We start from the raw sequence: 26,411 nt of genomic DNA, 5'->3' as shown, positions 1-26,411 counted from the left end.
CTCCCTTGTCACCAACCCTTACTGGGAAGATAAGCAGTTCAGTATAGGTTGTACATGTGTGGCTAATGCAAAACAATAACATAGTAGATATATTGTAAAAGACTGAATATATTTCCTTCTCTCCTGTCCCACCTCCCACTTGTTCTATTCTCTGCTTTGATCCTGTCCCTTTTCAAAAGTGGGTGCTTCCAACTTCCCTCCCCCCCAGCCTGCTCTCCCTTCCATCATCCCCCTCTCATCCCCTTCTGTAGCAGCAAGCACCCCAGCGTCCCCAGGGTGGCTGCTCACACAGGTTCTTGGATCTGTTTTGATAAAGGAAAGCAACTCAAAATTGGGTAACAAGCTTACTTTAATCAGTCAAATATGTATTGTTCACCTAGTTCGGGGGGAAAAAGGTCAGCACCCTGAACTTCAGAATATACAAACAGAATTGTCAAGACAGAGAAACAGATCAAGTAGATGGTTTCCAAACTGTTCAACCATTACATTCATACCAAATCAACATCTGGGTTTTTCAAAGCTGAGGGGGGGCTCTCAACAATGGTTTCCCAGAATCCAGATCAAATCACAGAACACTTCTCAAAGTGAGCCCCAAAAAAGAGCTACACATCAGGGCTTATATAGCCTTCTCCTGGCTCAGAGAATGTAACAACCTTATTGACTCACTGGCCAATCAAGAAGTATCTACTGAAAAACAAGCCTCCCACCCCAGGCTCCAGGTGTACTTTAGCCTAGGGGCAGGGAATATCTTTAAAATTTACATTCCCATTACACCTCCCCCACTACTCTCCTGGAAGGTGAGATACCCTATTTAGTGTGTATTTCATTCCCTCCTCAACCCAAATTCAATGGGAATAAGGTTGACCCATTCCCTTTTGGCTTCCTATTCTTGCCCTCCACTGTAACCATTTTCCCTTGCCTCTTCTATATGAGATGGTTTACCCCATTCTGTCTCTCCCCATCTCCTCTCATTATATTCCTCTCTCACCTCTTAATTTCACCTTTTAAGTATCATCCCTTCCTGTTAAATTGGTCCTGTGCCCTCTATCTATGAATATCTATAAACATATATACATACATTCACATATGTATACATATGCCCATATACCCTCATATATATATAATTTCAATTCCCTTCAACTACTGAGAAAAGTTTCACAAGTTACAATTATTGTTTTTCCATGTAGGATTGTTAATAGTTCAACTTTGATAAGTTCCTCATGATTTCTTTTCCCTGTTTACCTTCTCATGCTTCTCTTGCTTCTTGTATCTGAATATCAAATTTTCTATTCAACTCTGGTTTTTTCTGCAAGAATGCTTGAAAATCCTCTATTCCACTGAATGACCATATTTTCCCCTGAAACATGATACTCAGTTTTGCTGGGTAGGTGACTCTTGGTTTTAATCCCAGATCCTTTGACCTCCAGAATATCATATTCCAAGCCCTTTGATCCCTCAGTGTAGAAGCTGCCAGATCCTGGGTTATCCTGATTGTGTTTCCACAGTGTTCAAATTGTTTCTTCCTGGATGCTTGTAATATTCTCTCCCTAATCTGGGAATTCCAGAACCTGGCTATAATATTCCTAGGAGTTTTCTTTTTGGGATCTTTTTCAGGAGGTGATCAGTGGATTCTTTCAACCTCTATTTTGCCCTCTGGTTCTAAAACATCAGGGCAGTTTTCTTTGAGAACTTCCTGGAGGATGATTTCTAGGTTCTTACTTTGATCATGGCTTTTAGGTAGTCCAATAATTTTTAAATTATCTCTCCTGGATCTATTTTCCAGGTCAGTGGTTTTTCCCATGAGATATTTCACATTGCCTTCTATTCTTTCATTTGTTTGGATCTGTTTAACAGCATCTTGATTTCTCATAAAGTCATTAGCTTCCATTTGCTCCAATCTAATTCTGAAGCAATGATTCTCCTCAGTGAACTTTTGAGATTTTTTTTTCCATCTGGCAAAATTGGCTTTTTAAGGCATTCTTCTCCTCATTGCCTTTTTGAGCCTCTTTTGCCATTTGAGTTAGTGTATTTTTTAAGATGTTATTTTCCTCAGTCAGGCTGTTGACTCTCGTAATTTTCTTGCATTGTTCTCATTTCTCTTCCCAATTTTTCCTCCACTTCTCTTATCTATTTCTTAAGGTCCTCTATGGCCTGTAACCAGCTCGTATTTTCCTTTGAAACTTTTGGTGCAGGAGTTCAGACTTCACTGTCTTCCTCCTGTTCCATGCTTTGCTCCGTTTTATCCCCAAAATAGGAGTCTAATGTTGGAATCTTCTGTCTACTTTGTTTCCTTTACCTGGTTATGTCACCCCTCAGTCACTTGGCCCCTGGGCTTTTTGCCACAGTAGGACTCTGCCACCAGACAGGGGAGCTTTCATCCCAAACGCTGGGGTTTTCTCAGCTGCTGGAGGTATTAGATGGGTGCCCTCTCTGAGGTCTCCACACACTCTGGCAAGCTGGACACATGCCTCAGGACCTCCACCCTAGACTGCAATCCAGATCCAAGAAGGTTAAAGCAAGAGCGATTACCCCTCAGACTGATGCTTGGTCCCCCTACACTCTGCAGGCCAGGAGCTGAAGCTGCCACGTGGCACTGGCTGTCTGTGCCAGTGTCTCAGCGGCTTCTTGCCCCGGGGGTAAAAGCCACACACTCCCACTTGCTGGTCCCAAAGTCGAGACTGAACTGACCTCCCACTTTGTCCTTTGCATCTATGTGTTGATAAATCTGGAAATGGCCACAGTTGCTGCTGATCTGGAGTCCCTCCTGCCGGCGGTCAGGCCCTCCCGGGTCTAAAGCCTTGGTTTCGGGCTGGGCTTGGCTCCCAGAGCACTGTGCTGGACAATTCCTGCTGGCCTGCCGGGCTGTCCTCAGCGGGAGGTTAGCTTCTCTGTGTCATTTTGTGGGTTCTGCAGCTCCAAAGTTTATTTAGAGTCCCCTTTTACATGAATTGGGGAAGGTGGAAGCCGGAGCAGCGGGGAGGTCCTGCTTCTACTCTGCCATCTTGACTCCGCCCCACCCCTTGGCTTTGAAAAATCCAAATGTTGGTGCTTCTCTCTCTGGTAACTATGTATGTATTGCCTTGATCAGACAGTTCTATCTGTCTGTTGATTTGTGCTAATGTCTCAGACAGTTAGAAGCCCTGTCTCTTGGTCTTTATTTCTCTGCTTGTATTTTCTTGATTTTTTTTTTTTTTGGTTTGGATTTTCTCTGAATTTCAGAATGCTGATTTTCCCCCTGAACTAGTGAACATAATTAAAAAATATTGTTGACCCCTTGAATAGCTATCTTTCCTAGTAAAGCAGATCTAAGAACCTGTTCTAGCAGCCATCCTAGGTATGTCCGTGTGGTTGCCACTACAAGCCAGGACTAGGAGGAAGCAGGAAACTGAGGACAGAACACAGGCTTTGGTGTCAAAGGTTTGAATTCACATCCTACCTCTGACATTTGTACTTGAGTAACCTTTAGTATCTCTGAACCTCAGCTTCCTCAGCTATAAAATGAGAAGGTTGACTTCTGAAGATCCTTATAATTCCATCTCTAGTCATGGAACCCATTTCTATTACATGGCTGGTTTCCTTTTTATGGGAAGAATCAATCCTGATATTGCAAAGCCCCTATAAAGATTCTAGCCTAAATTTAAAATCTCTGATTGTAATGGCAAACAAAGAAGTGCTTAGTGCCTTGTTTCAGCTATTTAATTATTTAGCACCTTGTTTCAGTTCAAGTTTCTTTTAAGCCTTGCCTGTAATTATATCTCTTTGTTAAGAAACAAACTTGTGAACCCCACAATTGTAAACCCCACAAATTGTGAACTCCAGCACTTGTGAATCCCTATTGCTGATGCAACAGGAAGGGGTAGAACAGGGAGGAGATAATGACTATATATAAGGAGAAGCCCAAGCTGGGAGAGAGCAGAACTGAGAAGGGAACTCTTGTTGTGGCAGAGTTGAGGAGAAAACTTCAGGTATCCTGGCACTCTGTTTGTCTGTTCTGTCTGTGTTGATCTGTGTTTTTAATACTTTGTACAGAAGACCTTATTGGATGTCCTGAAAGAGAATTTTCTGGTTGTCTGTTTACAGAAGTCCTAGAGGAGAGTTTCAGAGGTCCTGGGACTTTACTGATGATTTGTGTTGACCTCTCAGACCTTGTTTGTGGGTCTGTGTTGATTTCATAGACATAGTGAATTGATGACAGTGCCGACAATGTGTATGAATTTTGTTTTGGCTCTGTTAAGATTTGTCTTCCAAGAAACAGAAACTGTGAAGGACTTGAGGTGGACTGGACATCATGAGCTTCAATATGGAATGAGACCTGGACAAGAAACTGGATGAGGAACTGAACAAGGAGCTGAGAGTTGCCTACCTTTGAATCCAGGTGACAGTTGGGTAGAATCAGGCAGGAGCTAGGAGCATGGAAAAGGAACCATGGAATCTGATAGCCAGCCTCAAGTCAAGATGAAAAGACCCCTTCTTGGGTACTTAATGCTGACTGAGAAAATTATGATTTACTGTGACCTAGGGGTGGAGAACTTTGACCATTGTACTTTCTGTCCCTTAAGGAGGCTTGCTCCTTAAGGATGATTGAGTTAAGGACTTACTGAATTATATCTTTTGTTTAAAACTATGTGGCCACTTTGGTGAAAACTATGTGGCCATTTTAGTGATAAGTTGTTATGTCATAACATTGTGAATGCTGTACTTGGGCTTCTGTCAATGTTTTGCTTTAGTTTACTGCTGAATAAATAGAGTTCACTATACTATGTAATCAGAACCTTAAAGCTGTTCACAGCAGCAGTCCTCTGGAAAGCTGCTTGTGCTTGGCTTTACACTAATCTAAGGTATTTTTTTTCACCCAATCAATGCCATAGGGGAGATCTCATCAGACAGAGTGAACAGAAAGCTAGACCAAGTACCAAAAGGTCAAGTACCAAAAAGTTTCTGTCAATATTAGCTTGAAATAAATCACAACACTAGAGAAGGTGAAAACTAAATATTGATTGTTTACCTTTAAATTCAACTCAAGGCATTAGATGTCATTTTAAAAGTTCTCTTGAGTCTTTTTCTAAATAAGACCAAGAAATAAATTACTGGCAAAGCAGGGCCTGATCAATGGAGAGGTCTAAAGAGCCAGGGTGCTTTGTTGCTAGTCACCTATGTCCTCATAGGAGACCCTGCTCCTATAGTAAACTCCCTGTAGTGAAAAGTATACTGGACCAGAGGGCAGTGGATCCTAACCTTAATACTTACTATTTCACCCTTGGGCATATCAATTAAGCTCTCTAGGACAATTTCTTCCTCAGTTTAATGAGGGTGATAAAGGAGATAATCTCAAGGATCTAAAAATGTTTGATTCAAATTCAGATAATTGAAGGGAGTATATAAAGTATTCATATGGAAGCAGTCTCTAATTTTTCTGTGTGTGTCCAATATAACTGAGAGAGTAGTGTCTCTTTTGTGTACTAAGCACTATTCTTCTATGTGTGTGTAGGGGGGGGGGAGTCCTTTCATTTTCTTTTGGGTTAGCAATTCAAATCCCATTGGAAGTAACCTGTGTTTCTCAATGTTTTTCAGCACCTTAGCTTCCAAAGAGAAGCTGATTAATTATTTGGGGTGGGGGTGAGAGTGGTGAACATCTTCTCAGTAAGACTAAATCAAATATTCCTTGTTTGAAGAGGCAATCACAGAGATACTGAGCTTACCTCAGTTTTCCAGTCTCCTTTGAGGATTTGAGGTTTATTTTCTCACCCCAGTGGGAGGCCAAGCCTGGACAACATGGCTGCCAAAGGGTCTATTTACCTTCCAGATTAAATGGCTAATGTGATGGATAGTATTTCAGCAAAGATATAAGGACTGTTTTCAATCAGAGTAGGAAAACTTAGTATCATCTTCTTAAAAATGCTTAATAACAATACTTTTGCAAACACATTCCTTTCTGTGCTTAGGAAAACATATCTGAAGATAGACTGATTGATTAATGCATACCCACATATATGTGGGCATGTATATATGTATGTGTGTATATATGTCTGCATGTATATATACTATGTGCACATATGTGTGTATATACATGTATACATATACACACATATATTTGAATATTATAGATTTTGTGATACACAACACACCACTTTCCTGTTAGCAAAACTAATTGTGTAGGCTAAACTTGAGACCTCCATGAAGGAATAACACTTGATAAATTAAAAATGGAAAGAGAAGTCCATTTAAGCCAGCAATGGGCACATTTATTTTAAAAAGCATAAATACTGAGCAAACTAATGTGGCATGTAAAGAAAAATTAATTTTTAAAAATTTCTATTGTATTGCTTATATTGTTAATGGACTCAGACAGGGCACTTCCTTCTGAGAAATGAAGGCTAGCCTCTAAGAATCTTTAAGCAGTCATTGGGTCTTAAGGATGACAGTAAAAATGTTGTTTTGGAAGGGACAGTAAGTAATAAGGAAATATTCAAAATAATAATAATTCACATTTATATTGGTTTTAAGGTTTTCAGTGTGATTTGATATAAATAACTTTGTGAAGTAGGTGCTATTATTATTTCTGCTTTACAGATAAGGAAACTAAGGTCAATCTCAGAAAAAAAAATCTGGGGGCAGCTACGTGGCACAGGGGCAGCTGGATGGCACAGTGAATAGAGCATTGGCCCTGGAGTCAGGAGGACCTGAGTTATAAATACAGGCTCAGACACTTAATACTTACCAGCTGTGTGATCTTGGGCAAGTTACTTAACACCAACTGCCTTGCCTTCCCCCCCCAAAAAAAAAATCTGAAGCTCACTTAATCAGGCGACTTGTCCAAAGTCACAAAGCTAATGTCTGATGCAGGATTTGGCATGAGGTTTTTCTGACTTTGAGTTCAATGCTCTGACTATTTATTATTCACTCTTTTCTCACAGAAAAAGCAAAGGCTCAAGGGATAGCATGCAACCAAACATTCAATTATCAAGTTTATCAATAAAACCACAATATCATGTATAGTCAAACTTTACTAATTTGCCACATGTGGGAAAAAGGCTAATCAGGGTTAATGAAAAGTGTGAGTTATAGAGTATTGTTTAAAGAAATGTGGTTTTATGACCTTCAAATACATGCAGTAATAATGCTGGGAGCCCAGCTCTGAAACCTGGAGGATCTTGTATAGTAGGTCACTGGAGACCAGTATATATGAACAATATAAAATCCTCATGTCTGGTTATGTGAGCCTTTGGGAGAAGTAGGAATGTGTGATTATGCCTTAAAGGGACTTAGATTGTCTTCTCCAACTAGGAGGAAAAACTCTTAGGAGTGGGGAGAATTACAGAAGTGAGCTCCAATGTTTGGCTTGAGAGTTTGGAAAGGAAACAAAAGACAGACAGGATAGGAACGAAGGCTGGAGGTGCTGCTGATGTCTGAGCAGCCACCAGAGCTTTTCTGGGAGCAGAGTTAACAGCCCGAGGCCCATGAGGAGAAGGGTATATGAGAAGACTATTGCTAAACTGACCAAGTGAGAGAACTCCCGCTCTTCCTCTTTACCCCATTAAGTCTAAAACTTACCTCTTCTTTTAAATGTGCTTACATTCCTGCTTGATTAGTATTGAGAGCTGGCATATGATCAAATGTGGTCAACCACAGCAATGTCTGATTTGTATGTGTGAGAGGGGTGCTTCATACCACTATCTTCATAACTACAGAGCGCCTAATTTCTCCAATAAAACAGTGAGTCAGAAGTGTGAAATGGGTAGGAACAAGTTATCAACAAGAATTTATTAAACACTTACTATTTGTTGAGCACTGTGGTAAGTGCTTGGGTTATAAATACAAGCAAAAAGAAACATAGTCCCTGGCTTCTGTTCTAATAAAGGAAGACAACACACGCACATGAGCTGAAAAATGGGGAAGGAAGGAGGATAGAAGAGGAAGAGGAGGAGGAGAGAAGGGAGATATTCTGGAGAGTCAGGAGCATAGTGTGAATGGGAATGGAGTGAGCATAGCTGGTCTGGACATTTTCCTTAAAATGGAGGCTCTGAGAAGAAGTTGCCACCCAGAAGAAGGGACCACAGAGTGATCTTCCCAGGTGAAAAGGCTGCCAAGGAATGGTAAAATGAAATAAGTCAGGAGAGTGGAGTATCACAGATGGACACAGGAGGTCTGGGTGTGAAAGCACCACCCAGAATACCAGTCTTGCTTCCAGCCTAACCCTCACAGCCATCACCCAGAGAAGCAACTTCTGTGGAGAAAGGGGCCATCTATCCCCACCAACTACCACCCACAGAGAAAGTAAGCTAAACTAACTGAAGCAAGGGGCACCCTAAGGGAGACAGGAGGCAGCAGGGGTCAAAAGGGTCAAATTTACCCCATTTTGGCCACCATCTCCCCTCAAACCCTGATGGAAATAACCTGAACCCAAGAGCCTTGGGACGGTCTATGCTTTATCTCAGTGCCCTCAGCCATCATCCCGGGAAGTAAATCCCATGGAGATACAGCCTGGAAATCATTCCTACAGGAGCTACAGAAGACCTCAGCTACTGAAGTCCCAGAACATAAAGTTCTTATCATGAAAGTCGTGGCATCAACAAATTATTCATCATCGGAAACTAAGATGAATTTATCACTGGGAATGATGTTAAAGAAGAGGCATTGCCATGAGCACTGTTATTGTACCCCGAGGACCATGGCACATTTCCATCTGACCTATAGCTGTGCAGCTATTTTCTCCCCCATTAGAGTGTGAGCTCCTTCAGAGTAGCACTGGTTTACCTTTCCATTTGTATCTCTGGCATTTAGCACAGCTCTTTGTAGACACTAAGCACTTAATAAATGCATTATTCATTAATTCATTTTAGGCATAGGGGATACATACATAAAGGTATAGAAATGGGGGTGAGATGAAGGAAAAGCCCAAGAGACAAAGTTTCTTGGTAATTTATAATCGATTTATTAATTAGGCTAACTGATAGTCAATAAATTGATGGCCAGAAGTTTCTCTTAGTACCACAAGACCACTAATGGCGACAATCCCTTAAATATATTTTTTAAAAGGAATCCTCCTGACATGAAATATCAACCCTTTATTGGTGAAGAATTAATGAAGGGGCAGGCATATTAATGAGAAGGTAGGCTAAAAGTCTCAACCCCTGCTGAGAACATGGTAAGATCACAAGACTCGGCCACAAAGGAATTAATCTCTACCCAGACCCCTCTGGTTGGATTTTTCTTTCATGGGTTAAGTTATCCTAAACTCAAATGGGAAAATTCAAGGGCATAGACTTAATACTTTAGGGTTGGAATTTACCTAGATTAGACTCTGTTTGTAGTCTAAAGAGAGATATTAGGTGGGGGTCCCATCCAAGATTTCGTAGTATATTCCCAGGGGATTTGGGAAAATCTCTTCTATCAAGAGATCAACTTACTGGCCTACAGAGGTTGGTCCCTGAGTGAGGAAATAAAAAGCCTGGATCCTAATTAATAACAGGTTATTAATATAATATAAAAAAATTTCTCTCAGGAGATAGAGCACAGTTTTTGAGCACAGTAATAAAGCTAGTATGACCAGACCATAGAGTGTATGGAGAAGTAAACTACAGAGTTCATAGAGGGGAGTAATGTGTAAGAGGCCGGATAAATAGGAAAGGGCCAAATTATAAAAAAAAAAATTAAGGCCAAACAGAAAATTTTTCCATAGGTCAGAGGTCATAAGGAAGAACAAAGGAAGAAGAAATATTTTAGGTTCTGAACTGAAGGTGAAATCAATACCCAGGCTCTTCTTGAGGACTCCAGAGAGGGGAACTCAGTCTTCCATAGATAGACCAGTCAACTTTTAGCCAGTTCTAACTGGTAGAAAGTTTGCCTTCTATCAAGCTGAAATTTGACACTTGAGTGTCCACCCATTGCTCCTAATTTGACCCTCTAAAGACAAGAAGAACAAATCTAATTTTTCTTCTCCATTATAGCTCTTGAAATACTTGAAGATAGATATCAAAACCCCCTTAAGTCTTCCATCTCCAGGTTCAGTGTCCCCAGTTCCTTCAAACTGTTGCTCAGTTGATATGGTAACAGTCTATTTCCCATCCCCTGAAAATTCGCCATCTTGTCAATGTCCTTCCAAAAAAAATGTGGGGCCTAAAAGAATTCCAGGAGAGAATGCTACAAGGCAATCACCTTCCAAATTCAGTATATATTACTTGAATTAACATTAATGTATTAAGATTGAGTCTATTTTCTGCCCTGCCCCCCCACCTTGCTTCCCAAACTCAGCACTCAATAGCATTACTTTTTTAACTTCCTTGACTTTGGCTGTCCCATGGCCTCAAAATACATTTCCTCTTCACCTCTTATGAGCTTCAGTTTCCCCCAGTGCCCAACGCAGATGCCACTTCCAGATTCCCCTCATTATTAGGGATGTCTCCCTCCTCAGATTATTGTGTTAGTTGCTTATCTATGTAATTGTGATATACCACCAGTGGAATGCAAGCTCCTTGAGAGCAAGGACCTTTCCTCCCTTTTTACCTATTTATCTCCCCCCAAAAAATCCTAACACCTGGAATAGAACCTTATATATAATTGGTGATTAATCAATCTTCACTGAATGAATGAATATTGACTTTTCAGTCCATTAAAATCCCCAGATTTTTTTCACAGGAGTTATTGTCTAGCCACACCTCCCCTATCTTGTACTAATATAATTTTTAATAGAAATTTATATTTGTCTGTATTAAATTTTATTATATTTAAAGCATAATTTTATTCTACTGACATATTTTGGGATCCAAATTCTTTCCTCCTTTGCCTATCCCTGCAACTTATTTTACCTGTGAGTAAATTATTGAGCAGCTAGGTATGCAAGGGATAGAATGAAAGACCTGGAGTCAGGAAGACTTGTCTTCCTGAGTTCAAATCTGACCTCAGACACTTATTAGCTGTATGACCCTGGGCAAGTCATTTAACCCTGTTTGCCTCAGTCTCCTCATCTGTAAAATGAGTTGAAGGAGGAAATGGCAAAACAATTCCATTATCTTTGCCAAGAAAACCCTAAAAGAAGAATTGAACATGACTGAAAAAACTAAACAACAGCAACAACAACAACAAAACACCAAGGTGGAAAGTCTTTGGTATGACTATCACCCATAGACCAGTCTAGCCAAGTCTGAGAGGTTCATTACTTCATTGACTACAAGTACAGTGTGTGGGATATGTTTAGGGCAGTGTAATGTTAATGGGAATTTGAAGTTCTTCCCTGCCCCTTAATAGGCCAAATGAAATAACAGGGAACCTGTCTTGGGGGGAGTTTGCTGAAGGATGGAGCAAGAAGGGTGGTGCAGAGCACAGAGGAAGTGGGGAGTCAGAGCAGTTGCTATGGAGGGAGGAGAGAGGATGAAGGCAAGGAGACAACTAGGTTTGCGAGTGTTTGTGGGAAGGTTTTAGGATGGCGTTGCTCTCTGCAGTCTTATTGTACCTAGATTTCTTTGTTGCTATGTATGAATTAGGTTTCTGGTGTTGGGATTTGGCTTTCTGGTATCTGAATAAATGTTTTGCTTCTGTCTTCTATATAGAGAGTCCATTATATTTTGTGATTCAGAACTATGCCAGCATATTCATAGTCACTGTCAGTACTATGGATATTGAGTTGGGGCTACAGGCAGCTAGGTGGCACAGTGGATAGAGTTCCAGGCCTGGAGTCAGGAAGACTGTTCTGCCTAAGTACAAATTTGTCCTCAGACACTTAATAGCTGTATGACCCTGGGAAAGTCACTGTAACCCTGTTTGCCTCCATTTTCTCATCTGTAAAATGTTCTGGAGAAAGAAATGGCAAACTATTCAAGTATCTTCACTGAGAAAACCCCAAAATGGGTCATGAGAATTGGACTGAAAAATGACTAAACAACAGCAAAATTAAGAAAAAAATGTTGGGCAGAATAAGGTCAAGGGCAGATCTTGATGGCATTACATTAAAGACTTTCCACTCATCACAATTATAACCCATACGTTCAAATATGGACCCTGTAAAGCTGTACTAAGGGTCAAAGCACAGTTTAGGTCAGCACTTATTCAAAACCACAGGTTATAAGCTTTTATTGATATTTTTCTTTTACTAGACCAAACCAGAGCACATATTAATTCAAAACAAAAAGCATTTAATCAAAGCAGAATCATTAACTAAATAATGAGGAAAATCCTTCCATATGTACTGGTGCACACTGTCCAGTTGGTTACCACTATCCTATGGGAGACACCAATAAGAAATGAACATAGCCATAGGACCCATCTAGGAGAGATTACACAAATAGCTTTATTAGTGCCCCATACATGCCTGTGATTCCAAGGCTTCAGCTTACTCCTTCCTCAGAAAATTCCAAGAAAAGTGAGGCCATTCAACATAAGCTTCTTCAGCTCCCTTCTTTCCTTCCACAGCTTTTCTGCATTATCACCAAGTGTCTCCTCCTTCTTTTTTGGTCATTGAAGAAATACCTACTTTTTACTAGGATTAACAACTCTAGAATCTAAACTTTCCTTCCTTCTGTAGGAATTTTCTTCATAATCATCAATTTCTCTCCATTCTCCCCATTCTCATCAGTTCTCTTTCTGTTTATAGATGTGCTCAGGTCAACTACTCCCCCCTCCAAAAAAAAATCAGTTCAGTAAAAATTCATTCAATAAGAACTCTCTAACATTGCTTACCCCCTCAAAGCTGCTTAACAAGTATTTAGTCCCTCTCTTATAAAGTCTTTTCTTTTTCCAAATTTCCCAATGAGTCATTCCTAATTTTTTTCCCTCTCACAAAATTGGAGGCCATCTGGTCCTATCTGTACCTGAATTAGAATTCTCTTTGGGAAATATAAGGGGGAGAAGAGGGTGCTTCAGTAAGAATTCAGCAAAAGCTATTGTTCTACTGAGGTTAAAAGATAGAAATATTGAAAGGTAAAGAGGAAAGCCTTCAGATGCAAAATAGACATTTCTCACACTATAAAAAGTGAAAAGCATAAATACCTTAATTTCCTATGGAAAAAAAATCCAGCAAAGCAATTAATGTATTTTCAGGGCTTAGAATGCATTCGTACCTTTGCCCCTATCTACATAAGATTCCCAAAAGAATATGGGAGTTGAAAATGACTGAACTAAAACTAGTCAATCAGAGGCAACATGGAGTGGTTTATGGAGGGAAGGGACTTTTGAGCAAGAAAGAATTGGCCAAAAAAATTTAAGGGTCAGTTGCTTTAGCTGAAAGTGCTCAGTGATACTCCAGGTGAAGAGAGTATAATACCTCTAGGTTTAGCCAGTGATTGAAGGTGAAAAAAAGATGTATCTGCCCACTGAAAAGCCAGCTCAGGAAACAGACCCATCCAAGGAAGGCAGAACACAGTGGCAAAGCAGCCTAGGTGGTCCAGACAGCTATAATGTAAACTGCTGGAGAGCTAGCATCTCCATGGTGACCTACTCAGCCCAAACCAGCAACACAATGACCCTTCTAGCTGAGATGCCATAACCTAGGAAAAGTCAACTGAATGGTGGAATTCCTTGTAGTAAACACTGTGAGGATCCTCTAGAGAAAGAATTTCAAGGGCCTATAGTACCAGAGTGTTTTGGTCATGAGTGCCTTAATACCATTGCACTCTAAGTTTGTACCCATTCTTCCTCATTCCTAGACTATGGGTGTTTTTGTGGTAAAGCGTGTCCCTGATATTTGGAAGAAATGTTTTGTAACTACTGTCCAGTGTGGGTCTATGTGGTAGAATTGGGTTACCTCTAGAACCTAGGGAATAGGAACAGCTGCCCCTCTGGAGACCTACCCAGGTAGTAACAACATGTGTAGAATGAATGAACTCCAAGAGGTGGTATTACCTGAAGAGTAGGCCAATAGTTGCCCTTCTCTAGTCCTGGAGGACTTCTACACAATCTTTTTTAAAAATTAATTACTTTTTTTCAATTAAGAAGCATTTATATTTTCTTCCTCCCACTCCTAGGAGAAAGAAAGAAAAATGACACCTTTGTAACAAAAATACATAGTTGAGCAAAACGAATTCTCATATTGGTCATTTACAAAATTGTTCCTCAGGCTACATATTTAGTACATCATCTCTCTGTTAGGAGGTGGGTAGGATTCTTCATCACGGATTTTCTGGAATCATGGTTAGTCATCATGTTGGTCAGAGTTCTTCAAAGTTCTTCACTTTTACAATGTTGTTGCTATAGTATCAATTATTCTCCTCTATTTCAATACCCTGGTATGTAGTGTGTCAGTGACTTGAAGTCAGCAAAGGTAGTTTAGTGATCCTTAACTATCTCCATGCTTGTATTAGATGTTGGTTTTCATCCTTCATTTTTGAAGTGGAATAATGACATAATAGGATAATGTCTTGACTTGCACATAAATCTGATGCATGAAGCAGAGTTGTGCAAAGTCATCAACCTTCCTCTCTATTTCAGAGTCATCCAAGTCCACTAGCAAGAAAAAATTTGAGATGACTAATGATGGCCCTAGACATTTCCTGTGTTTGATGTCTGACCAAGCTCTAAGTACTCCACACCACCTGCTTCAGCTACCTTCATGGCTGTGGAAACAAATTGTTCTCACCCTCCTAGTTCTCTGGGAGAGGTCTCCTCATGCTTGGGGTGGATATTCTCCTAACTCACTGATGCGTTTGGGGCCTGTCAGATGGCCTCAACCTGGTTTAGCCCATCTGCCAAGATAGTTTTACTCGATTATGGCCACTGTGCATTCTATAGCTTCTTGGAGCCACAGGTGAGAGTTGTGTGACAGGTGGATAATAAAGGCGGATGAGCAGTCATGGAAAGTCTTGGCAAATCCCTCCCACCAGATGTGCAAGTCCTCCCTGTACACCCCAGGCACCCCTTCTCTTGGGTATCATTTTCCCATTAGCCATTTTTGTTCTGTCCTTTTCAGTCCAAAGGTCTTCTCTTTTAGCAGAAAGAATACTTATTAATTAGGGCTGCTTTTTCTCCATCATGTTATTATTGTTGTATCTACTCTGAGCAACAAGCTTCTCCTTTTATATTTTCTTTTTACCTCTGATATGGAAGAAAAATAAGTAAACCAAAATTCTCTGAGTTATCCTGAATATTCTTTTCTAGCAGCAGCATTTTCATGGCTTTAAGGCTCTTTCATGTCCTTGGCATACTTTCCTATTTATTTTCCATTCTACTTTTGCTTCCATTTCTGTTCATGTCTTCTGAAACTCTAGGGTGGTCAGGGAGATTTCCTGTGTGTACACATCACTCTCTTTAGACAATAACCCTTTATCTTCATTATCGGAATTGTTCTTTGAGTCTTTAGAATTTCTTACATGAAAGTCTCCCAACTCTCTTGGTCTTAAAATTTCCTCTAGAATTTTGTCCTTGGTCTTTCTTTGAGTCCTTGAAGTTTACTCTCAAGATCTAACTTACCTGGTTCTCTTCTCCTTTATGTTCCAGGAGCTAGATAAGCTGATCATTACCCTACAAGATTCCCAGGATTTCGACCTCAGCAATTAGTTCCTTGTAGTTTGTGAGAATCATATACAGAACAGAATTTCTCCCATAGACTTCAAATTTTTAGGGATGATATTATGGGAGACCATCATACAGTAAAAAGAGGATTAGAATCGGAGAACCTGAGTTTGAATCCTGAGTCTAATGCCCACTGCATGTATCACCATGGGCAAGTGCTTAAATTACCCTCTTTGGGTCTGTGTTTCTTTACCTGTAAAATGAGGACATTTGAAGGAGATGACCTCAGAGGTCCCTCGTGGCTCTACCTCTACTATGATCCTATGATTATGCCCTTCCTTTAATGCTTCGCCTTGTACTCTCCTGCTCATCCAGTTAAATCCTGTCATTCCCCAGTGTGCATTCTGGAGCCCAATGTGTAAACATTAAAAAAATATTGATTCTTTTTGCTTGTTTGTTTTTGCAACATAGTTATTTCTGGGAACCACCCCCTCTTTCCTTTTGAAATTGAGCTCTTCTTTTTAACAATAAAAACAGAACCCAGAAACAAACAAACAAAAAACCACAGTTCAGCAAAATACCCCACAAAGTAACTGTATCCGACAAAGTAGTAACCATCCTGCCCCAGTTGTCCCCTCTTTCTGTATAGAGCAGAAAGACCTTTTCCACTATCTGTTCTCTGGATCTGTTACTGGATTTTCTTTTCACACAGAGTTTGGCCACCTTTTCATTCACATTATTGTCAGCACTGTGTATATTGCTCGTTTGGTTCTGCTTATTTCACACTTTGTCATTTCATATAGATCTTCCCACTTTTATTCTGAATTCCTCATATGCTTAATGTCTTGCATTAATGTAATGAAAGGGGCAGAAGATAGAGGGCAGGACCTGAAGTCAAGAAGCCTCATCTCCCTGAGTTCGAATATGACCTTAGACACTTACTTGTGTGACCCTGTACAAGCCACTTGACCCTGTTTGCCTCAGTTTCCTCATCTGTAAAATGAGCTGGAGAAGGAAACAGTAAACCACGTATCTTTACCTAGAAAACCCCAAATGGGGTTACAGAGTTGGACGCAACTGAAAAAATAACTGAACCATATTGTTATCAATACTTCCCATTTGATGGGCTGCTATTTTGTTACCAGTATTTTGTTGCCACAAAAAATAAATGCTACTATGAATATTCTGGTAAATATTGTCTTTCTCATATCCCCTTGGGACATATGGCTTGTGCTCATATTTGATCATTAAGAAACTTCCTTTCACACACTTCCATTATCTTGTGCCCACGGAAGCCCAGTTTTTCTGGAAGAGCTCTTTGCCCAGCCCATACCCTCCAGTACTGGTTGCTCCTGCTCTCATGTCCCCTGACACACTGGGCTAGGGGGAGTTGTTAGCACACACTTTTCTTTGTACTTCCAACTCCTTGCCAGGTGAAGAGTTGGCATAATTCCTGCTCCCTTTGGTACCAAACAGCAGCCTCTCTTCCTTTGATTCTCACTCCATCTATCTACATTATAAAGTCCAGGTCCGTGTTGGGTTTTATCAGTCCCCGTGTAACATTTTTTTAAAGAATTCACCCAGCTCAAGATCCTTCTCTCCAATACAACCCCTGCCCTCAAACTTGGAGACTTCAATTTACATATTTAGGTCTCCTCAAATACCTTATCCTCCCAGTTAACCTCAATTTGCATAAGTCTAGTAAATGGCAAGAATATAACAACATTAAAAATAACAGCATTAAAAATCTCTTCAAGGTTTATAAAACACTTTATGGATGTCTCATTTTATCCTCACAACAACTATGGCAAGTAGGCGATATTACTATTCTCATTTTACAAATGGGTAAACTGAGGCAGAAAGAAATTAGGTGGTTTGTTCCATATTTGTACATGTTCGGTATTTACTTCCTTTTAAGCATATTATCTTTCTTCATATCTAATATATGCTCCTCCAGGGACTGTTTTCTCTTAAATTTGAACCTCCGGTGCCTGGCAAATAGAAAGTGCTTAATAAATGCCTGCTGGATAACTGAGGGTTAGAAACCCCAGTCAAGGGAGATGAAAAAGAAAACAGAAAGAAGACAAATGAACAGATAACCTATCACTGTGAGCAGCTACTTTTTTATCACCTAGGTAAAGCAGTGAAGCACACCAAAGAACTGAGCCAACTATAGCTTAGTGGGACTTGGCCCTGGGTTGACTTTGGAGGAGAAAATTCTAAACAAGCATCAACATCCTCCCATAGGCTCTCCAGTCCCACACACATACACACTTTCCACATATAGTCTGGAAGTACTAAACTCAGAAGAGCTCCAACCTGAAGCAAAGGAAAGAAAAAAAACACATCAAAGTTTCTTTAGCCCCCAGTGAAAGACTCTGGGGTGATAGCACATGGAGACGTCAAGACAGAGTGGTAACTCTGGGGGGTGGGGATAACTCTGATTAACAGGGTCAGAGGAAGACCTGAATCATCTGAGGGTTAGGAGAGCAAGAGAGCTGTAATCATCACAGGAGGAGGTAGAGCCTGAACAAATGACAGGGAGAGAGAAAAAACTTCCTGGAGAAAGCTGATCCTAAAGAAATAAAATGTTTCCTTCTCTCCATGATCCCCACAAATGTAGCTTAGGGAAGAATAAATAACCTAAAGAGGTATACCCAAAGTGGTACATGGCAGCTCTCTGGGAAGTACCTTCAGAGAATGAGTTATTATCTCACTCCCTTCCCCTCCCACCACAAGTTTGATTGCTAAAACCACATATTTTATTGTTCTATTTCTGGTCATTTGCTTCCTCCACAGGTAGAATTTACACTGGATAAAGGCTCAAATTAAACATATTTTGTGTCTTCCCCCACCCCACCACCCCTGCAACCTGGGGAGAGACATTGGAATGGAGAGATATGCCAGGAGTATGCTGAAAGAGAGTTCATAATGTCTCTGGCTCTGGTGAGGTCTGATTGTTAAATTTTCAGCAGGAGAATTTATACTTCAGAAATCAACAAACCAAATCATGGCTTCATTTACTGTTTTGTTGATTGTCTAGACTCAAGAAAATGATGGCTAAAATGTTAATCATGCAGACTAAACATAAAAGTGTGTCCTCCATTAATTTTTTTTCCCAGAGAGCTGGTTGGTAAACATTTACTAATACACTACTGGGCATGACACACCTATTATATTTCCATAGAAATGGATCTTCCTTTGGGATTAGGGTCATGTACAAAGAAGATAACACAAATGGGACAACCAGAGTGAAGAAAGTATAAGTCGCATTTCTGTAGAAATACATCCAGGATTGGCAGTTGTTGGATCTAGCCAATCCTACCAGTAGGAATTTTTTGAGTGCTCCTTTTTTTTTCAAATTCTATACTAGACTGTAATTTGACAGCAAGCTTTAGTTTCCCAGCTTCCCCCGACCCAGTACATTATCTATTATTAACTTTGGCAAACTAAGAAGCAAACACCTATGTGTGTCCGGGAGCAAGAGCACTGGTTTTGGAGTCTGAAGACCTGGCTTTAAACCTACCTCTGGGGGTGGCTAGTTGGCGCAGTGAATAGAGCACCGGCTCTGGAGTCAGGAGGACCTGGGTTTGGATCCGGCCTCAGACACTTAACACACACACACACACACACACACACACACACACACACACACAAATAGCTGTGTGACCTTGGGCAAGTCACTTTACCCCAATTGCCCCCCCCAAAAAGCAAAAAAAAAAAAAAAAGACCTACCTCTGATGATTTCTATCTATGTGAATTTAACTTCCATAGACCTGTTTCTTCACCTATAAAATTAATGAAATAGATTAGATAGCCTCTGAAATCCATTCTAAGTCTAGCTCTAGTCTCCTAACACTACTTAAATTTTACCCTAGATTTTCTGTTCTTGAATGGTAACATTCATGAAAAGGCAACATGGCTACCTGAAAATTGAGGAACTGATTTTCAGTGACAGAATTTGAGCTTTGACAAGCACCATTTGTTTGAAGGATCCCTATTGACTTATAATGACAACATTCAGGGAATTTTGGTCTCTATCAGGCAAAAACTGTAGACAAGGTAAATGGAAAAGAAAATGATGTAATTGCCATGCTAGGTCAGCTATCAAAAGTTCTGAGGCATCCCAGATCCCCAGAGAGATCACTGTTAAGTGTGTTGCTTAGACAATGGTTACTAGACCTGTCACTATAGAATACGGGTTACTGAATGAGTTTAATGTTCCTACGATGAAAGCAGAATGAGCTAAGGATAATATAAAGGGCCTATTGAGGAGAAAGATGTAGGAGTCCTCATCTCTTGATCCAATGCTAATTCTCTAAGCATCCAGGGACCTTGGACTAATAGCATCTTGCCCAGAAACCAGTCTTGTAATAGTAACATTGTTAGGGATTAGTCAGGAAATAAGCATCTATTAAGCATTTACTAATGTGCCAGACACTATACTAAATGCTAAGGTAAGAAATCAAATCAAAAACATCCCTGCCCTCAAGGAAGTTAAATGTGAAGGGCCACTAGGTGGCCCAGTGGATGGAACACCAGATATGGAGTCGGGTAAACCAAAGTTCAAATTTGAGTTCTGATCTCAGACTAGCTGTGTCATCTTGTGCCAACCACTTAAGCACCATTTGCCTCAGTTTCCCCATTTATAAAATGGGAATAATAAAAGCACTTGGCTCCCAGGGTTATTTTAAAGATCAAATGAGATAAGGGTAAAATACTTAGAATAGTGCCTGGCACATAGTAAATGCTATATAAACAGTAGCTAGCATTTATTCTTATTTTTTTCTGCTTTATTTTGGAGGAGGGAAGGCAGGGCAATTGGGGTTCAGTGAGTTGCCCAAGGTCACCTGGCTAGTAAGTGTTATGTGTCAGGCCAAATTTGAACTCAGGTCCTCCTGGCTCCAGGGCTGGTGCCACCTAGCTGCCCCCTATTTTTATTATTATATTATAATAGAAGAGATAATATGCAATAAATATATATCAAAGATATATTCAGTGCAAATGGAAGACATTCTCAGAGGAAAGGCACTAGTGGAGGCAGGGAGAGAGGAGGCCAACCAGGCAAATCTAATGATATGTAGAGGTCAGGGGAGAATTGGGGATCAGGATGGGTGGGGGAGTAGAAGGATTAAGAAAGCCCTCCTAGGGGCGGCCAGGTAGCACAGCGAGTAAGAGCACCGGCTCCAGTGTTGAGAACACCTGGAGATCGAATCCCGGGCTCAGACACTTGGCACCCACACAGAAACACCTGGCCGTGTAACCTTGAGCAAGTTACTTAACCCCAATTCCTTAGGGGCGACCAGGTGGCTCAGCGAGTAAGAGCACCGGCTCCAGTGTTGGGATGACCTGGATCAAATCCGGGCTCGAATACTCAGCATCACACCCAGAAATAATAACTGGCCGTGTAACCTTGAGCAAGTTACTTAACCCCAATTGCTTTAAAAAAAAAAAAAGAAAGAAAGCCCTCCTTCAGAAGGTAGGATTTGAGTTGAGTCTTGAAGGAAACTAGGGATTAGTCAGTCAATCAACTGACATTTAAGAAGCTATTATGTGCCAGGCATTAGGTAAACTAATTTTTACTATTATTGGAGGCCTAAAACTCTAGCAGTTATGGAAAGCTACCCTTTAACAGGAGGTAGAAAAGGTCTCCAACTTTCATCATGATTGAAAAGGTACTTCAGAGAGTAATAAAAATCAAAGAAACAGGACCTATGGAGCCAATGGATGCAGCTTGGCTCACACAAAAAACCAAGGAGATGAAATATTGTGAAGTGCAAAGGTTGAGCCCATATACAAGTAAGTAACAATAAGTAACTTTATTTACCTGACTAGTCATGTCAATAAAGGCTAAGACAACAGCCCATGAGACTGGTCAGAAGCAACAGATGACAGCACTATGCATTCCCAAGACATTCTAAGACAAAAGGAGATACCCAAATAATATCTTCCAAATTGCAATTTTCATTTATACAGAAAAGCATGTAGAATTTGGAAAGTTGAATAGGGTCCCAGATTTCTCTACATCATTGGTTCCCAACTGTTTTTTCCTCAGTTATTTTGTTGTTGTTGTTTGTTGTTCCACGAATGCCTTTCAAACAAAATTTTTTTGTGCATCACAAGGTAACAGTATATACCTCTCATAATATTCTGCAATTTTTTTATCACTAGTGATATCATTAAATAATTTTAACACAAACTCTTTGAAGCATCATCACAAACCCTTAAGGGATTCATGGACCACTCAGTGGGAACTACCACTCTACAGTAAAGATGAAATTACATAAATACTGATTGAGTATGGCTAGAAACTATTCTGTATCCTCTAACTAGATATGTCGAGCCACCAAGTATAAGTCACCTAATCACTCTGGTTTCGGGTTCTCATTGGCAATTTAAGGTGGGAATTGGAGGAAATTCAATTCAACAGACATTTATTAAATGGCTACCAATTAGAAACACACTGTGGTAACTGGTCTCATCCCTTTCAGCTCTTAAAGTTCGATGATCCACAGGCTATGGTGAGGGTTCAAAAAAAAGGTAAGTAATAGCCTTTCCCCATTTCCTTTTAAATCTAGTGCTTTTCTTCTGATATCCTCTTTATACCTCGTTGGCATTTAGCTGTTTGCATGTCTCTCCCATTAGATTGGGAGCCACTTAAGGGCAGAGTATTTTGCCTTTTTTTTTTCTCTCCAGCTCTTATTAGTATTCCTAGTGCATGCTTAAGAAATGTTTATTGACTTAGCTTAACTTTACTTGGAAGAAATAGTCCTGGTTCCTCAAGATCTTTTATTCTAATTAGAGAGAATACTAATACTTGGTAGCTTAGGGTATCGATTCAATGGATTATCCAAATCGCTGGGAAATTTGGAGCATTTGGCAGATGTGCCTCCCTCACACCTTTAGAATTTAAGAAAATAACTCTCACAAACCATAGAGTCTAGTGTAGAGCTGGGATCCTTAAACTTTTGTTGTGTTGGCAGCCTGATGAAACTTACTGACCCCTTCTTCGAATGTTTTCCATGCATAAAATAGAATATGTCATCATATAGGAAATCCATTATACTGAAATAGAATTATTGAAATGCTAAGTAAACATGTTCATGGATTCCAGGTTAAGAACATCTTTTTCAAATTGGTCAGTGGAGGAAGTTGCAATGGTAGAGATGAGGTCAAAGTAAGGGAGGTCAATGGTAAAAGAGAATATAAAACTCCTGGGGGAGATTGTGGTCCAGGTAATTGCCATTTCTCCCTTTCTTCATTTATTTATCCCTTGCTTAATCTTTGGGATCAGTTTCTGTCTAGGGAAATAGCATTCCCTACAACCACCACCATCCTTCTACATCTACTAGGACTAGAGCTCAGTCTCTATTACAATTTCCTTTACTTCCCTCTCTCTAGATTCCTTCCTCAATCAACTAAACATTTATTAAGCTCGACTTTGTATAGGTCATTGTGCTACATGCCTCCTTTCTTTTCTACCCAGTGTCTTCTCCCTAGCCTCCTCATTCAATTAACAAGCATTTTTAAACCCTTATTTGTGTCGTGCACTGTACTAGGTGCCTTAGATACAAAGATAAAAATAATAGTCCCTGTTCTCAAGGGTCTTTCATTCTCCTGGGCTAACTACCCTCTCCTTCCTCCCCTCCTAAATATCCCATCACAGCCATTCTTCCAGCTTTCCTTGGTCCTAACCCCCAATGTCCAGAAACCCCGTTTGTAAACGTAGGTCCTCAACCCTATATTCTTCTCAAATTCATTCTCCTTTTGGTCCTCTTCCTTCATACCTTCTATTCTATCACCCTTTTCTTTGAGGCCTCTATTTGGTTGATGTCAAAACTCAGTTGATAAGCTAAATCATCTCTATCCCCCATTATTCTAGTAGTAATAATAATAACAATAGTAACTGTAAGAATGCATGTAGCATTTCAAAGTTTGTAAAATATTCACATAGATGGTCTTATTTGAGCCTTACTTCCCCCCATCTTTTATGTGCTTGCTGCTTAGATGAGATTGGCTCAGGTATTTCATTCTTTCCTTCTCATCCCAGGGATAAGAGAAGGTTATATCAAGGTAGATACTCATAGATACCAATCATTAGTAGAAATACTCAGGGGATAGATATGAGATCGTTGCTACCACTGAAGAGAGTTCACATAACTATTAGATAAACTTTTTTTGGAAACTTCTTGTCCCTCATTCCAACTTTCAGTGTTAGAAAGCATTGAGGAGTCAGAAGGGTCTTGGGCCCCCTAGAAAGAGTTATTTTATTTTGCTCCTGCATATGGATCTTCTAGCAACCCAGAGTACCCCTGTACTGTAGATTATAAAGTCTCTGTCATTTCCCCAGGACTTATAGACCTGGAAGGCTGTGCAGATTTGTCTTTGGGATCCTAAGGTAAATCATGTACCAGAAACCGCAGCTGCTATGATCAGCTCACAGTCTTCTACTAAGTTGTAGAAAAGATTTCCCTTCAAATAAGGTCTTCCTAGATGGCCTCCAACATCCCTTCAACTCAGTTGCTATGATCATAAATGAAAGTTTGAAATTATTATGAAAGCATCGCTAACTTCTGAAGGTGATATCATGGAAGGCAATTACAGAATTTGCTCATGAGTGTTAACTCTCAGAATAAGAATACTGGCTACTTAAGCTATTGTAGTATTATTGATTTTACTCTTTTCAGAACCCTAGAATAATTTTCTAATTGACTCTTGAATTCAGTTACATAATACTGTTGTTGTTGTTTAAAAGACTTGATCTAGAATAAGGGGAGAAATATCTACAAGCCAAAGAAGAGAGCTCAGAATATAATCAAGGAACCATTTATGGTGAAGAGTTTCAAATGAGAAAATGAGATTATACTAGAAAAAAGTCTTGAAGAAAAGAAAATTTAAGTTGGAATTTTCCATTTAAAAAGAGATGGCTACTTTCCCAAGGACAAACAAATATGATTAATAAGCTCATCCCAAGACATGTCAAAGTAGAAAAGGTCAGAAATTAGAAAATTGCAATAATGTTCCCTTAAGCATTTTTAAAAGATCAATTTTAATTAACTTCTCCCTTCAGTAAATCATTTACCCTTTTCAGTCACTGATAAAATGAGCAAGAAATTCCATTCAATTCAACAAAATATCTATTAATTACTAGGTGTATGCCAGGCCCTATGATTGGCCATTAAAGGTACAAGAGAGTCCTGAACTTTAAGGGGTTGATTTTCTACTGATAAATTCCAATTTAAAAAAAAAAATTTATGACCTTCTGAAAAAACATACCAAATCATTGATGTCTCTTGAAGTCTTTCTTGAAGGGTGTGGAGTCATATAATCATAGATTTAGAGCCAGAAGGAACCCTAGAGGTAAACTAGTTACTAGTCCAACCTCCCTCATTTTACAGATAAAGAAACTGAGAAGTGACTTCTTCAAGGTCACTCAGGAACTAAGTATCGATATGGGATTTCATCCCAGTCCACAGATTCCAAAATCCAGTGTTAGTGATTCCTCCAAAGATCCACTTTTCACTGGGGTAGGGCAGTAGAATCAATTTAGGAGGAAACCTCAAATGTCTGCAACATCATCCTGAAGGAAACAAGTTCTGGGCTAGGGCATGACTGTATGGGTTCAAAGGTTCTTTCTGAGGCAGCAATAAATATTTGATCAGCTGGTTTTGCAAGCCAGAGCTTGCTCTTCTGCTTGGCTTTTTCTTAAAATTAAATGTTGATTTAAGGAGTCTACACTGTCCTATGTTCATATGTCCATACTTTCACTTTAAAGTTTAGAAAGTTTTAAAATCATTCTCAAATAAATTTGCTTTCCCTCCCCCATATTTTAAAGCATTTAAACATGTTAGTGGTATGTTAGTGATGGACAGGTGGTCTTGGAATCAGGAAGAGTTGGGTTCATACTTTATCTCTTCCACTTAAAAGCTAAGTGTCCCTGAGTAAATCATTGAATCTCTTTGGGGTGCCAAGTATACTCTCCAAGAGTAAGAATAAGATTAAAAAAATTAGCTGCGAAGGAAGTGCTAATATGCAATGGTAATGGGAGTTTCCTCATCTTCTGGAGTTTCCAGAGTGAAATCTCAGCTGTGGTGTGTGTGTGTGTGTGTGTGTGTGTGTGTGTGTGCATATAGATACAGATATACATGAATATAAATATATATTATATTACGTATGATTATGTGTATGTGTTTATATGGATATGGATGTCTTTGTATATGTGTGTATGTATATATGTATATATTTACTGTTATAGAAAAGGCCAAGTATAGAGGCAGACTAGTGGAGCTCTGAAGAGGCAGAGGATAGGGTCAAAAGCTGCTATGGTGGGGAGGAGGCTGGGTAGCAATCCTTCCCTCTTCCTCCTGAGAGGGAAGAAACATTCCGGCCCAAGCTTACCAGAAATCTCTCTCCCAAGGAAACAAGTTAATTTGTTTCCAAATGCTTTGTTTATATAAGACTTTAATTATAGCATAACCAAATCACAAATATTTTACCATGGGAAAATTTAAAGTCATTAAAGCAACTTAAATCCCGCCCCACCCTTTTCAGACAGACAACACAACTATTAAGCAATTAATGCATGTTAAGACATTTCCAATTTTTTTGGCTTTAAGTGGCCTAGTTCAGTCAGGAGGCTGAAAAGTAAAGGCACTACCTATTCATTATATTTCTTGATGAGGTGGTGGGGGGAGTGAGGGAAGGATGAGATCCTATTCATTTTTAATGGAATTCCAATCTCCAGCCCCCACAAACTCGCACAACAAGCCAGCTTTTAACTTGTTGCAAAACAGGAGTGGATACTACTTGAGACTCCTACCATACCATCGAGCACATGAGTCAGACTTGGACACCGAAACCTGTTGAAGCTTCCTTCCTTTTGGGTTTCTCATTTCAGGCCTTACTCAGGGTTGCATGTGGCTGATATTTAGAGCTGTATTTTGTTATGGGTTATTCTCAACAGGAAATTTATC

At 39.8% G+C, this 26,411-nt stretch overlaps 1 long non-coding RNA gene across 2 annotated transcripts in view; it reads right to left on the bottom strand.

Annotated features, from left to right (window-relative positions):
* LOC138151872 (uncharacterized) overlaps positions 1 to 25,053 on the bottom strand; it is a 74,550-nt gene extending 49,497 nt beyond the window's left edge. Inside the window, exons 1-3 of one of the 2 annotated variants that reach the window (XR_011165954.1) lie at positions 24,715 to 25,053; positions 19,174 to 19,226; positions 17,346 to 17,429 (exon numbers count right to left, since the gene is read on the bottom strand). This is a non-coding gene — a long non-coding RNA (uncharacterized lncRNA). The remainder of the gene's footprint in view (positions 1 to 17,345; positions 17,430 to 19,173; positions 19,227 to 24,714) is intronic. The other variant, XR_011165953.1, reaches the window with a different exon arrangement.
* Positions 25,054 to 26,411: the final 1,358 nt, after the last annotated feature.

Source organism: Petaurus breviceps, unplaced genomic scaffold (assembly GCF_028583685.1).
Source record: "Petaurus breviceps papuanus isolate PSGF00001 unplaced genomic scaffold, PetGlider_PUasm1.0 90919, whole genome shotgun sequence".
NCBI lineage: Eukaryota > Metazoa > Chordata > Mammalia > Diprotodontia > Petauridae > Petaurus > Petaurus breviceps.
Note: the sequence above shows the minus strand (reverse complement) of the source record. Positions and strands in the feature narration are given on the sequence as shown.